The sequence below is a fragment of the Chiloscyllium plagiosum genome, chromosome 34 (genome assembly GCF_004010195.1).
Source record: "Chiloscyllium plagiosum isolate BGI_BamShark_2017 chromosome 34, ASM401019v2, whole genome shotgun sequence".
NCBI classification, from domain to species: Eukaryota; Metazoa; Chordata; class Chondrichthyes; order Orectolobiformes; family Hemiscylliidae; genus Chiloscyllium; species Chiloscyllium plagiosum.
The window spans coordinates 39,571,902-39,585,222 of record NC_057743.1 but is presented as its reverse complement, the minus strand read 5'-3'; the positions used below and the strand labels follow the sequence as shown (position 1 = coordinate 39,585,222).

At 40.9% G+C, this 13,321-nt stretch overlaps 1 protein-coding gene across 1 annotated transcript in view; it reads right to left on the bottom strand.

Annotated features, from left to right (window-relative positions):
* The window catches only part of LOC122540452 (octapeptide-repeat protein T2-like), a 37,043-nt gene extending 31,321 nt beyond the window's left edge, over positions 1 to 5,722 (bottom strand). The window contains exons 1-2 of the mRNA XM_043676260.1: positions 5,650 to 5,722; positions 3,266 to 3,391 (exon numbers count right to left, since the gene is read on the bottom strand). The gene's annotated coding sequence lies outside the window, so the exon portion shown is untranslated. The remainder of the gene's footprint in view (positions 1 to 3,265; positions 3,392 to 5,649) is intronic.
* Positions 5,723 to 13,321: the final 7,599 nt, after the last annotated feature.

The following is a 13,321-nucleotide window of genomic DNA, read 5'->3' as shown; positions in this document are numbered from 1 at the left end:
GAAGTGGTGGAGGCTGGTACAATTGCAACATTTAAGAGGCATTTGGATGGGTATATGAATAGGAAGGGTTTGGAGGGATATGGGCCGGGTGCTGGCAGGTGGGACTAGGTTGAGTTGGGATATCTGGTCGGCATGGACAGGTTGGACCGAAGGGTCTGTTTCCATGCTGTACATCTCTATGACTCTATGACCGACCTCCCGAAGAGTAACCCTCCCAGACCCATTCCCCTACCCTATTACTCAACATTTACCCCAGACTACTGCACCTAACCTACACATCCCTGAATACTGTGGGCAATTTAGCGTGGCCAATTTACCTGACCTAAACATCTTTAGACTGTGGGAGGTAACTGGAGCACCTGGAGGAATCTCACTCAGATGTGACCTATCCACTTGTGCAGTCTACATGGGGTCACATGGACTTGCTTTTTCATCTACTTTTGAGGGCTGGAAAAGTACTGAAGTAATTATAAAATGGTGATTCAGAACATAACCTTAGATTCAGAAGAGCATCAATATCAAGGAGTTTGCCCCACTTATTAGACATCACACCATCAGACTGGTGTTTGTAAGAGCGGGCTGAGGATTTTCCACATCAGACTGCGGTTTGAGAGACCAGGATGATGGGACTTTACACCATTGGGCTGGGGTTCCCGCAGCTGGTTCTGTGAAATTGAGATAAAGCTATGACTGCCGCCATTGCCACAGTCTCCAACAGAGGGAAGACAATGAGAATAATTTGTTAAATATGTTTGAAGTAGTTTAAGCTAAATGATTCACTCATTAATTTTCAATGTGCCTAAATTAGGTTAAGCTAATAAATTTGCTTTATGTCAAAGCACATGTGTCTTCTTGTAATCATTTTGATCAGACATTAAAGAACCCATTAGGGACTTTCAGCCTAATAATACACCAGCATTTTATACAATTCCAGTGAAACCTACTTCTCTTGTATTCAATGTTTCAGCTAAAGGCAAGTAACCCCCACGCCTTCTTAATCACCTTATCTACATGCCTTTCTAATTTCAGGCTTCTATGGATTTGCACACCAATGTCCCTCTAATCTTTAGTAGTTTCCAGAGTCCTACCATTCACAGTGCAATCTCTTGCCTTGTTAGTTGTCGCCAAGTGGATTATCTCACTTTTGTGTGTTAAATTCCATTTAGCACTGCTCTATCCACCTCAGCAGTCTGTTGATATTTTCCTGCAATTTATGGCTATCCTTCTCACAATTTACCCCCTTAACAATTTTTGTTTTATCCACAAACATCTTGATCATACCCTTTACATTCAGGTCCAAACATTAATGTACATCTAAAACAGCAAGGGCCCCAGCACTAAGACCTGCAGAACCTCACTGGAATCAGACTTCCAGGTCACAGAAACATTCCTCTACCATACCCTCATTTTCCTGCCTCTCAGCCAATTTTGGATCTAAAGTGGCACTTTGCCTTGGGCTCTCACATTTTGGGCCAATCTGCGCTAAGGGACCTTATGAAAAGCCTTACAAAAGACTACCTAGACCCTACCAAGTGCATTCCCCTCATTCTTGGTTATGTCCTCAAAAATATGCCAAGCATAACCTTTCTTTAACCAAAGCATTTTGACAATCCTTGATCTGTATTTCTACAAGTAAGAATTAAAAAGTCCCTCAGAATTTTTTCTAAAAACTTCACTAGTAAAAGTTAAACTGACTGACAATTCCTTAGTCAATCTGTTTTCTTTTTTTTAAACAATCTGTGATCCTGCAGTCCTCTAACATCTCATCCTTGGCCAGATAAGATCTGATCATTACTGCCAGGGCCTCTCATATCTCCTCCCTTGCCTCCTTCAATTGCATAGGATAGATTTCAACTGGGCCTGTAGGCTTACCCACTTTTAAGGCTGCTAAACCCACCAGTACCTTCTCTTTCTATCTTAATTTCTTTTAATATTATGTAGTCCTCCAACCTTATATTTATACATGTATCATTCTTTTTCATTGGTAGAGCAATACAAAGTATCCTTTGAAGATAACCTACATATTCCAGGTCCACACACACACAATAACTCAATGGTCTCTACTCTTTCGCTAGTTATTCTTTTGCTGATTTTTAAAAATCCCTTTGTTGTCCTTTATTCTACCTGTTAATACTTTCTCATGCACTCACTTAGCTTTCCTAATTTCCTTTTCACATTTCCCCTTTTACATTCCTCCAGAACCTGACCGGATTGAGTCTTTAGTATCTGCTATAAACTTCCCGACCTTTGCAACACATGACATCCAGGGTTTTCCATTCTTCATCCCAACCTGTGTCTGAAAGGGAACATATTTATTTTATTGACACTCTCTTCACATAATTTTATGCTCTATGTTCCCCTTTACTTGCATTGTATTCTTGCAAACGTCCTGATATTTTTAAGATTAAAATTTTCAATAAAACCAAATTTCAGTTAGGACTGTTGTCCTTGGAGAAATGAAGGTTTGGAAGAAATCATGTTATTACTGGCAGAAGGATCGAGAACCAAAAGTCACTTTTTTAAAGTTACTGGTAACATGAGGAAAAACGTTTTATGCAGCAAGTGATTCAGATCCACTGCTCCCAACCTAGTCTGTCGCCGGGTCAAATTCCAGTAGCAACATTGTGGGTGTACCAACATCCCATAGACTGCAAGATTCAAGAAGGCAGCTCACCACCACATTCTGAATGACGATTAGAAATAGGCAATAAATGTTGGCCTAGTCAGCAAAGCCCACATCCTGTCAATGGAAAAAAAATGCACTAAAAGCACTTTTGTTTCTCCTGTTAGGAAGACAGAATTAGCTTTTCAGCCTCACCAGGCAATTCTGCCTTTCAATTTGAAAACAAATAATCTGTATTTTAACTCCATCTACTTGCCTTAGTTTTATAATCCTTTTAAAGCCCTGCCAAGCAAAAAACTATTAGTCTCAGCTTCTTGAAATACAACTTTGAAATCACCAAAAATAAATCAGAATTCAAATTGAAAAATAACTAGTATAACTTGTTATGGATTTTGATGAGTAGCAGGGTGACCATCCAAAATTTGAAATATTTAGCACTCCATAAGTATGCAACACTTGAGGTATATGTAAATTAGAATTAGTTTTGGTGGGAATTAAATACACAGCCTCAGAAAATATGCAACCAGAGTAAATCAATAGCTTGCATATAAATGTTTTGCTTACTCCATATATTTCTAACATTTGATTATCTCTGCAAGGAAAGTAATGAAGTCTCCGAAAAGTCAATTAAAAGTGCTTTACCTCCAATGCAATACTGACAGGGATAACATATGTTTAAATTATGTATATGATCACTGAATGTCCCTTTCTGACACACTACACATTTTGTTTTGGTAGTTGCTCCACAGTACTTTTCCAAGTAAGTGCCTGCAATGAAAATAAGCAAATATTCATCATTAACAGCAGATAAATGTGCAATTACAAGATGTAATCTCGTCTCAGCTTCCCTCCCTTCATCTAAAACATCTTGCTATGGAGTTGCACGGGTGGCTCAGTGGTTAGCACTGCTGCCTCACAGCGCCAGGGATCCGGGTTTGATTCCCGCCTCAGGTGGAGTTTGCGCATTCTCCCTATGTCTGTGTGGGTTTCCTCCGGGGGTTGGGAATGGAGGTTATTTGAAATTGGAAGATTCAATGTTGAGTCCTCTGGACTGTAGGCTGCCCAGACAGAAGATGAGGTGTTGTTTCTCCAATTTGCGGTCTGATTCACTGTGGCAATGGAAGAGGGCAAGGATCGTCATGCTGATAGCTCCTTTCAGCCATCATAGACATAAAGAACCAAATGACTTTGACTTGATTTATTATTGTCACACATACCTGAGAATAGTGAAAAGTTTTGTTTTGCATGCAATACAGTCAGATCACAACATACAAGGACACAAACATCATAGGGTGATTCAACAGAGCGAGGAATACAAAGTTACAGCTGCAAAAGGTGCACAAAAAGCAAGATCAACATTAGATTTGAAACTGAGTAACAGCAGGGAAGAAGCTGTTCCTGAACCTGTTGGTACAAGTGTTTAAGCCTTTGTATCTTCTGTCTGATGGAAAAGATTGGAAGAGATTATAACCAGGGTGGAAGGGGTCTTTGATGATGTTGACTGCCTTTCCATTTCATTGGGAGATGTAGATGAAGTTATTGGGTGGAATGTTGGCTTGCACAAAGTGCTGTGTTCACAACTTTCTGTAGTTTCTTACAGTCCCAGGCAGAGCAGTCATTGTACCAAGCTGTGATGCATCCAGCTAGAATGCTTTCTATGGTGCATCTGTAAAAGTTGGTGAAGGTCCTGATGGACATTCCAAATTTCCTTAGCCTTTTAAGGAAGAAGAGGTGTTATTGTGCTTTCTTGACTGTTGCATCATCATTGGTGGTTCAGGACAGATTGTAGGTGATCGTCACTACCTAGGAACTTGACACTGTTTCTGTGCCAAACATTTTTTGGATTCTATGTTACGTTAAAAGAGTTTTAGAAAAAAGAGGTAGAAAGGCCATGTTGTTTTGGGAAGGAATTCCAGAGCTTAGGACCTTCATAGTTGAAGGCACAGCCACCACATGTGGTACATTAAAATTGATTATGAGGTGAGAATTAGAGTGCAGAAACCTCAGAGAGTTATAAAGCTGGAGCAGATATCAGATTTAGGGAAATGGGAAGACATGAACGGATTTGAAAACAAGGGCCACTAGGAATGAACGACAAATGCTGGCCCAGCCAACAATGTCCACAGCCTGTGAATGGCCCTGGCAGAACCCAAACAGAATATCAAAGAGTAGGTAATTGCTAAGCAAGTGCTATTTGATTGTCCTGTTGTTGACATGTTCCATCACATTAAAATAAAACAAAGAACTGTGGATGCCTAAGAACTGAAACAAGAACAAAAATTGCTGGAAAGACTCAGCAAGCCTGGCAGCATCTATGGAATTCATTTAACATTTCGAGTCCAGTGACCCTTCTTCTGAACTGAGTTAATGTTAACTGAGTTAACGACCTTCAGCAATTTCTGTTTTTGTTTAAAAGTACTTCATTGGCTGTAGAGTGCTTTGGGATATGTTGAAGTTATTAGAAGTGTTCAATGAATCCAATTCTTTCTTTCTTTTAAATTCAGCTTAATTAGAATACAAATGGGCAGCATGGTGGCACAGTGGTTAGCACTGCTGCCTCACAGCACCAGAGACCCAGGTTCAATTCCTGCCTCAGACGACTGACTGTGTGGAGTTTGCACATTCTCCCCGTGTCTGCGTGGGTTTCCTCCGGGTGCTCCGGTTTCCTCCCACAGTCCAAAAATGTGCAAGTCAGGTGAATTGGCCATGCTAAATTGCCAGTAGTGTTAGGTGCAGGGGTAAATGTAGGGGAATGGGTCTGGGTGGGTTGCGCTTCGGCGGGTCGGTGTGGACTTGTTGGGCCGAAGGGCCTGTTTCCACACTGTAAGTAATATAATCTAAAAAACAAGTTCTAATTAAATAGAAACAAATACAGAAATTGTTAGAAAAACACAGCAGGTCTGGCAGCATGTGTGGAGAGAAATCAGAGTTTGGATCCATTGACCGTTCCTCCCTTCTTTTCTCTGCTGTTTCCTGAAAGCGACAAATATTATAGAGATGATGTTCAAAGACTGACTGTCACTCACCTGCAGGACACATGTCACAGCAGTTTCCTTCATACACAAACTGGTTTTGTTTGCAACAGTTCGCATCTTGTAGGTAGGAGATCAACAAGACACAATAGATCTAGTTTGAAATAAGAACCAAACTGTAGTGACATTTTTCTCCAATTATTTTGTCATTCTTTTCCCTGTCTATTGAGTGTTTCTTTTTATTCTTTTCTGGGATAGAATTCCACAACACGAATCACCCTTCTGACCCAGCTTGCCACTGTTCCAGTGTGACTTCTGATAGTGCAGTGAGGAAGGCATCGCAGCTGATTCTGTTTCTATCCTCACCCAATGTCCAGGCATAAGGGCTCTTGTGATGCAGTGATAGTGTCCCTACCCCTAGACTGAAAGACCTGGGTTCAGGTCCCACCTGTTCCAGAAGTGTGTAATAACAAATCTGAACAAGTTTGATTAGAAAAAGAAATGCTGTACATCTCTATGACTCTATATGTGATGTGTATTTTCATTAGGGAAAACTGAGTAACAATCAAGAATGGTATAACTGAAGCAAACTTCCCTTTCACATCCAGGAGTACTAATTATAACACCTCTACTGACATCTTGACTTCAATCTAAAGGCAATAAAATATGCAAATCTCTGATTGACATGAACTTCTAAAAATGTATTATCCATTTTACTTTCTAAATGTTTACAGTCTTTTCATACCATATACAGGTAACATGTTTATAAAGTTAATATGTAGCTTTTCCTGCTGATTTTAAAATAACCTCCAATTGATCTACATTTCATTGGGGGGGGGAGGGGGAATCTTTCACATTGCCCTGATCTTTCCTGTATCCACACTTGGGACTAAGATGGTTTCAGACTTATTCACAAGTTTGTCTAAATGAATGTTGAAAATGTTGAACTTCTTGTGTTGAAGTTGTTTATAAATTGCTCAAGTGTGGTTATTCTGTTTTAATGTAGGCTTACTTCTGTGTAACTTGTGAATACATCTGGATACGCAGTGTATAGCTTTATTTGTCTTTTCAGTCACAAATTATTCCTGTCTTTGCAACTAACTGGAGAACATGGTAGGCATTTCACAGTGTTCTGTGATTAATCTCTAAACCTTAGAACACAAGACAGCGACGTAATGGAGGTTTTGGTTCATATGGAAAAAGTAAACTGTTTATGCAAATTACAATGTAGCTAAGAAAATGCCAGTAAGTGTGCAAAAGCCTGAACTGTAACATGTTTAGAAACTATTTTCCTCCACAGTTCTAACCACGATGCCATTAGGGAGGGAATTCCAGGACTTTGACCCAATGACAGTGAAGGAATATTTCTAAGTCAGGACAGTGGGTGGCTTAGAGGGAACCTGAATGTGGTGGTGTTCCTACCTTGTCCTTCTAGATGAAAGTGGTCATGGGTTTGGAAGGTGCTGTCTGAAGATCTCTGGTGAATTTCTGCAGTCATCTTGTAGATAATACACACTGCTGCCACTGAGCATTGATAGTGGGAGCTTGTGGATGTAATGCCAATCAAGCGGGCTGCTTTGTCCTAGATGGTGTCAAGCTTCTTAGTGTTGTTGGGGCTGCACCCTCATATCCTGGCAAGTGGGGAGTATTTCATCACACTCCTGACCTGTACCTTGTACATGATGGACAGGCTTTGAGGGGTCAGGAGGTGAGTTACTCACTATAGTATTCCTAGCTTCTGACCTGCTGTTGTAGTCAGCATGTTTAGTGGGGAATCCAGTTGAGTTTCGGGTCAACCCTGAGGATGTTGATAGTGGACAATTCAGTGATAGTAACACCGTTGAATGCTAAAGATCAGTGGTTAGATTGTCTCTTATTCATGATGGTAATAGCCCAGCATTTCTGTGGCACGAGTGTTGCTTGTCACTTGTCAGCCCAAGCCTGAATATTGTCAGATCTTGTTGCATTTGAACATGGACTGCTTCAGTATCTGAGGAGTTCTGAATGGTACTGAACATTGTCCAATCATTGGTGAACTTGCCCACTTCTGACCTTTTGATGGAGGGAAAGTCATTGATGAAATAGCTGAAGATGATTGGGCCTAGGACACTACCCTGAGGTACACCTGCAGAGATGACTGACCTCTAACAACACAACCATCTTCCCATGTGTCAGGAATTACTCCAGCCACCAGAGTTTGCCTCCTGACACCCATTCATTCCAGTTTCACTGGGGCTCCTTAAAGCTACGCTCAGTCTAATGCAGCCTTGATGTCAAGAGCTGTCACTCTCCCCTCCCCTCTGGAATTCAGCTCTTTTGTCCATGTTTGATCCAAGGCCAGGAGGTCAGGAGCTGAGAGGCCCTGGTGGAACCCAAACTAGTCGTCACTGAGCAGGTTATTGCTGAACAGGTGCTGCTTCAAAGCACTGCTGATGACACTTCCATCACTTTACTGATGATCCAGAGTCAACAGTTAGAGCAGTAATTGGCCAGGTTGGATTTGTCCTGTTTTGTTTATGTACAGGACATACTGGGGCGATAACCTGCTTGGCTGCTTCATGTCTGAATTAAGCAGCTTTCAACTTGCTAGAAAATTTCAAAAAACTTTTCAAACCTAACTTAAAAACAAGTTTGTTGCAAGTTCTCAAACCATTTCAGGATGTTTATTTTTATGACTGAAAGTAATTGCTTTAAATTACACAGGGTTTCTGTAATCTACTGAAAAAGCAATTGGTTATATTTCATATTCATACATTTCTTTTGAATGTCAAGGCCAATACAGATGTGAAAATATATGGACTTTAAAGCTTTTTAAAAAAAAAAATTGACACTGGCTTTTAAGATAGCTGAAAATGTATCATGTAACTATTGGCATTATAGGAAGTTACAAATTACGAGCACCTAACTTATGAACACTCATCCTGACAATCGACATCCTGACAATCGACATATAGGAGTGTATTAATATAAATTTTAAAGATCCAACATACGAACGTTTACTCAATACTTATGAACAGATATTTTCTATTATCCTGTACAGGCAGTCCCTGGGTTGCGAACGGATTCTGTTCCTGAGACCGTTCGCAAGTTGATATGTAAGTCAGGTGGAACATAGTGCAGGACAATATAAGTTCATAAGTACAGGAAACAGTCATTTATTGAGTCTTTCAAAATTACACCTCTGTTCGGGATCATATTTGTAGTTACGGGCATTTGTAAGTTGCACATTCATGAATGGAGGACGCACTTTACTTTGTTCTGACAAATTAACTTACGTACGTACCAAGAGCACAGCCTATTCACAATTGAAGCAAACCTGGTACCGAAGCAAACACCTTATAAAGTAAGGACAACCATAGCTGCTTGCTAAACTTACACATCTCTTTCTTAAGGATAGACCATCTACAAGGGCTGATACATTAACCAGCATTTATTTCAATGCAAGACACCTAGCAGGTGAGGCAGAAGCGAGATCTGCAGATGCTGGAGATTAGAGTTGAGAGTGTGGTGCTGGAAAAGCATGGCAGGTCAGGCAGCATCTGAGGAGCAGAGGAATCGACATTTCTGGCAAAGGTCCTTCATCAGGAATGGCAGATGAACTCAGGGGATGGTTGGGAACATGGCCCAGAGATATTATTGCAATTACAGAGAAGTGGCTCAGGAATGGACAGGACTGGCAGCTTAATATTCCAGGGTATAGATGTCATAGGAAGGCTAGAAAGGGGAGCAAGAGAGAAGGGGAATAGCATTTTTGATTATGGATAACATTACTGCTGTACTTAGGGAGGATATTCCTGGGAATACATCCAGGGAAGTGATTTGGGTGGAACTGAGAAAGGAATGATCACCATATTGGTATTGAACTATAGACCCCCCCCCACCCCCTAATAGTCTGCAGGAAATTGAGAAACAAATTTTTAAGGGCATCTCAGTTATATATCAGTAAGAATAATAGGATTGTTATGGTAGGGGATTTTAACTTTCCAAACACAGAATAGGATTTCCATAGTTTCTGCGGTTTCAGAACTCTGTGAGAAGGTAGGGAAGTGTTTGCTGAGCCTCTTGCTGAGATAGTTGTATCATTGATAGCCAAAGATGAGGTGTTGGAAGACTCAGCCTTGGAGGTCCGAAGGGCCTGTTCCTGGGCTGTAAATTTTCTTTGTTCTTTTGTACTAGAGGTTAGCTAACATGGTGCCATTATTTAAGAAAGGTAGTACGGAAAAGCCAGGAACTATAGACCGTTGAGCCTGACATTGGTGGTGGGCCAAGTTGTTGGAGGGAATCCTGAGGGACAGGATTTAAATGTATTTGGAAAGACAAGGACTGATTAGGTATAGTCAACATGGCTTTGTGCGTGGGAAATTGTGTCTCACTGACTTAATTGAGTTTTTTGAAGAACTAATGATGAAGATTGATGAGGGCAGAGCAGTGAATGTGATCAATATAGACTTCAGTATGGCATTCAACAAGGTTCCTCATAATAGACTGGTTGGAAAGGTTAGATCACATGGAATAGAAGAAGAACTAGCTATTTGGATACAGAACCTGCTTAAAGGTAGAAGACAGATGGTGATGGAGGGTTGCTTTTCAGTCTGGAGCTTGTGACCAGTCTGGAGGCTTGTGCCACAAGGATCGGTACTGGGTCAACTGCTTTACGTTGTTTATATAAATAATTTGGATGTGAACATAGAAGTTATGATAGTAAGTTTGCAAATGTCACCAAAATTTGAGGTGTAGTGGACAGCGAGGAAGGTTACCTCAGAATACGACGAGATCTTGAACAGATAGGCCAATGGGCCAAGAAGTGGGAGATGAAGTTTAATTTAGATAAATGTGAGGTGCTGCATTTTGGAAAGGCAAATAAGGACAAGACTTATACACTTAATGGCAAAGTCCTGGGGAGTGTTGCAGAACAAAGACACCATTGAGTGCAGGTTCATAGTTCTTTAAAAGTGGACTCAGGTAAATAGGATAGTGAAGGCGGTGTTGGGTATGCTTGCTGTTATTGGTCAGTGCATTGTGTATAGGGGTTATGAGGTCATGTTGCGGCTGTACAGGATATGGGTTAGGCCACTTTTGGAATACTGCAGTTTTGGTCTCCCTATTATAGGAAGGATGTTGTGAAACTTGAAAGAGTTCAGAAAAGATTTACAAACATTTGACAGGTTGGACAGTTTGAGATATAGGGAGAGATTGAATAGGCTGGGGCTGTTTCCCTGGAGCGTCGGAGGCTGAGGTGGTTACCTTGTAGAGGTTTATAAAATCATCAGTGGCAAGGATAGGGTAAATAGACAAGGTCTTTTCCCCGGGGTCTGGGTGTTCAAAGCTAGAGGGCATAGGCTTAAGGTGAGTGCAGAAAGATTTAAAAGGGACCTAAGGGGCAACTTTTAAATGCAGAGGGTGGTTTGTGTATGGATTAGTGCCAGCGGAAGAGGTGGAGAATGGTATAATTACAACACTTTAAAGGCATCTGGATGGGTACATAAATACAAAAGGTTTAGAGGGATATAGGCCAAATGCTGGCAAATGGGACGAGAGTTGTTTAGGAAATCTGTTTGGTATGGACAGGTTAGACTAAAAGGTCTGTTTCTGTGCTATACATCTCTATGACTCTATAACAAGGATCATAACATACCAGCTGGCTCATCCTTTGTTGCTTCACTACGGACAATAGAGACATTGAAATTCAGATGGTGTTAGAAAATTATTAAATCGATCTTGTCCACTTTTACTGTATTGTGATTGTTTTTCATCTCCAAGATGAAGAACATTTGCTATCACAAACACTATGTAAAAAATCCTGCCACAGAATGTTTTGAAGTATAAAAACATGTCTTCCATGCAGCCCGGTGGGTCTAAGCAACCATTCAATATGGTCATGGCAGATTGAAAACTTTTACCCATTTTTATCCACCACATCCCCATAACTGTTTGTATATTTTGAGAAGATTTATACCTCAGGTTGAGGTTCTGGTTGTAAGTTTGCTTGTTGAGCTGGAAGGTTTGTTTTCAGACGTTTCGTCACCACACTAAGTAACATCATCAGTGAGCCTCTGCTGAAGCACTGGGTTATGTCCTGCTTTCTATTTATGTGTCTTGGTTTCTTAAGGTGGGTGATATCATTTCCGGCTCTTTCTCTCTGAGGATGGTAGATGGGGTCCAAATTGATGTGTTTATTGATGGAGTTCCGGTTGGAATGCCAGGTCTCTAGGAATTCCCATGCCTCTGTTTAGCTTGTCCTACAATGGATGTGTTGTCTTAGTCGAAGTGGTGTCCTTCTTCATCTCTATGTAAGGATATTAGCGGTAGAGGGTCATGTCTTTTGGTGGCCAGTTGATGTTCATGTATCCCGATGGCTAGTTTTCTGCCTGTTTGTCTGATGTCGTGTTTGTTACAATCCTTTCATGATATTTTGTAAATGACATTCGTTTTGCTGGTTGTTTGTATAGGACACTTTACATTAATTAGCCACAGTTTAAATGTGTTGGTAGGTTTGTGGGCTACCATGACGCTAAGTGGTCTGGAAGTCATTTCAGAGATGTCTTTGATATAAGGTCATGTGGCTACAATGTATGGAGAACACTGAAAAAGCGAACTCACAGTTTGCAGATACCGACACTTATCAACAGGTGGTGATAGACCTGACCCCCACAACTCAAAAACCAAATCACATCCGCATTGAAAAGACTTCAGAAATCAGGACAAATAAACAAGACAGACTTCCAAAAAATGAAATGAGACGGATCCAAAACACCACGCTTCTACAGACTGCCTAAAGTACACAAACCAGTACCCCCCCACCCCTGCACTGCACACCCACAGACACACACACACACTCCACACAGACCCATAATCTCACTAGCCGGTACACCAACATACAGAGTCTGTTGTCGTTCTCCTCTTGTGAATTTTATGCCAATAAGGATATTGTTGATTGTGTTGTAGGCTTCCTCAAATTTGTTCCATTTTGTGATGACAAAGGCATCATTCATGTAGCAGACCCAAAGTTTGGGTTGGGTAATTGGGAGGGAACTCTCTTGAAAACTGAAATACCTAGTAGAAGCCTCATGCCACTCCATTCGCTCCACCCAAGAATTCCTGAACACCATCAAAGACACCAAGATAGAAGAGGATGAAATAATGGTCCCCTTTGATGTAACAACCCTGTTCACATCAATTAAAATCAATCTGGCCAAAGAAATATGGACTGCATTACTAGAGGAATCAAGGACACAATCACCAGACAGCACCAACTTCAGCAGCAAGGACAGCATCCTCAAGCTAGTAGACCTGTGCCTCACCACCCACTTCACATTCAATAACAAGACCTGCAAACAAATCAAGGGAACACCTATGGGATCACCAATATCAGGGTTCCCAGCAGAAGCAGTAAAGTACAGACCCGAACAAAGAGCCCTCCCAACTACCCAACCCAAACTTTGGGTCTGCTACGTAAATGATACCTTCATCACAAAATAGAACAAATGAGAGAAAACCTACAACACCATCAACAATATCCTTACTGGCATAAAATTCACAAAAGAGGAGGAGAATGACAACAGACTCCCATTCCTAGATGTAGAACAAACAGTTAATGGAGAACTTCAAACCAGTGTCGACAGGAAAACAACACACACAGACCAAATACTTAACTACAGAAACAAATCATCCCAACACCCACAAACGTAGCTGTGTTAAGACATTATTTCAATGAGCCACAATGCAG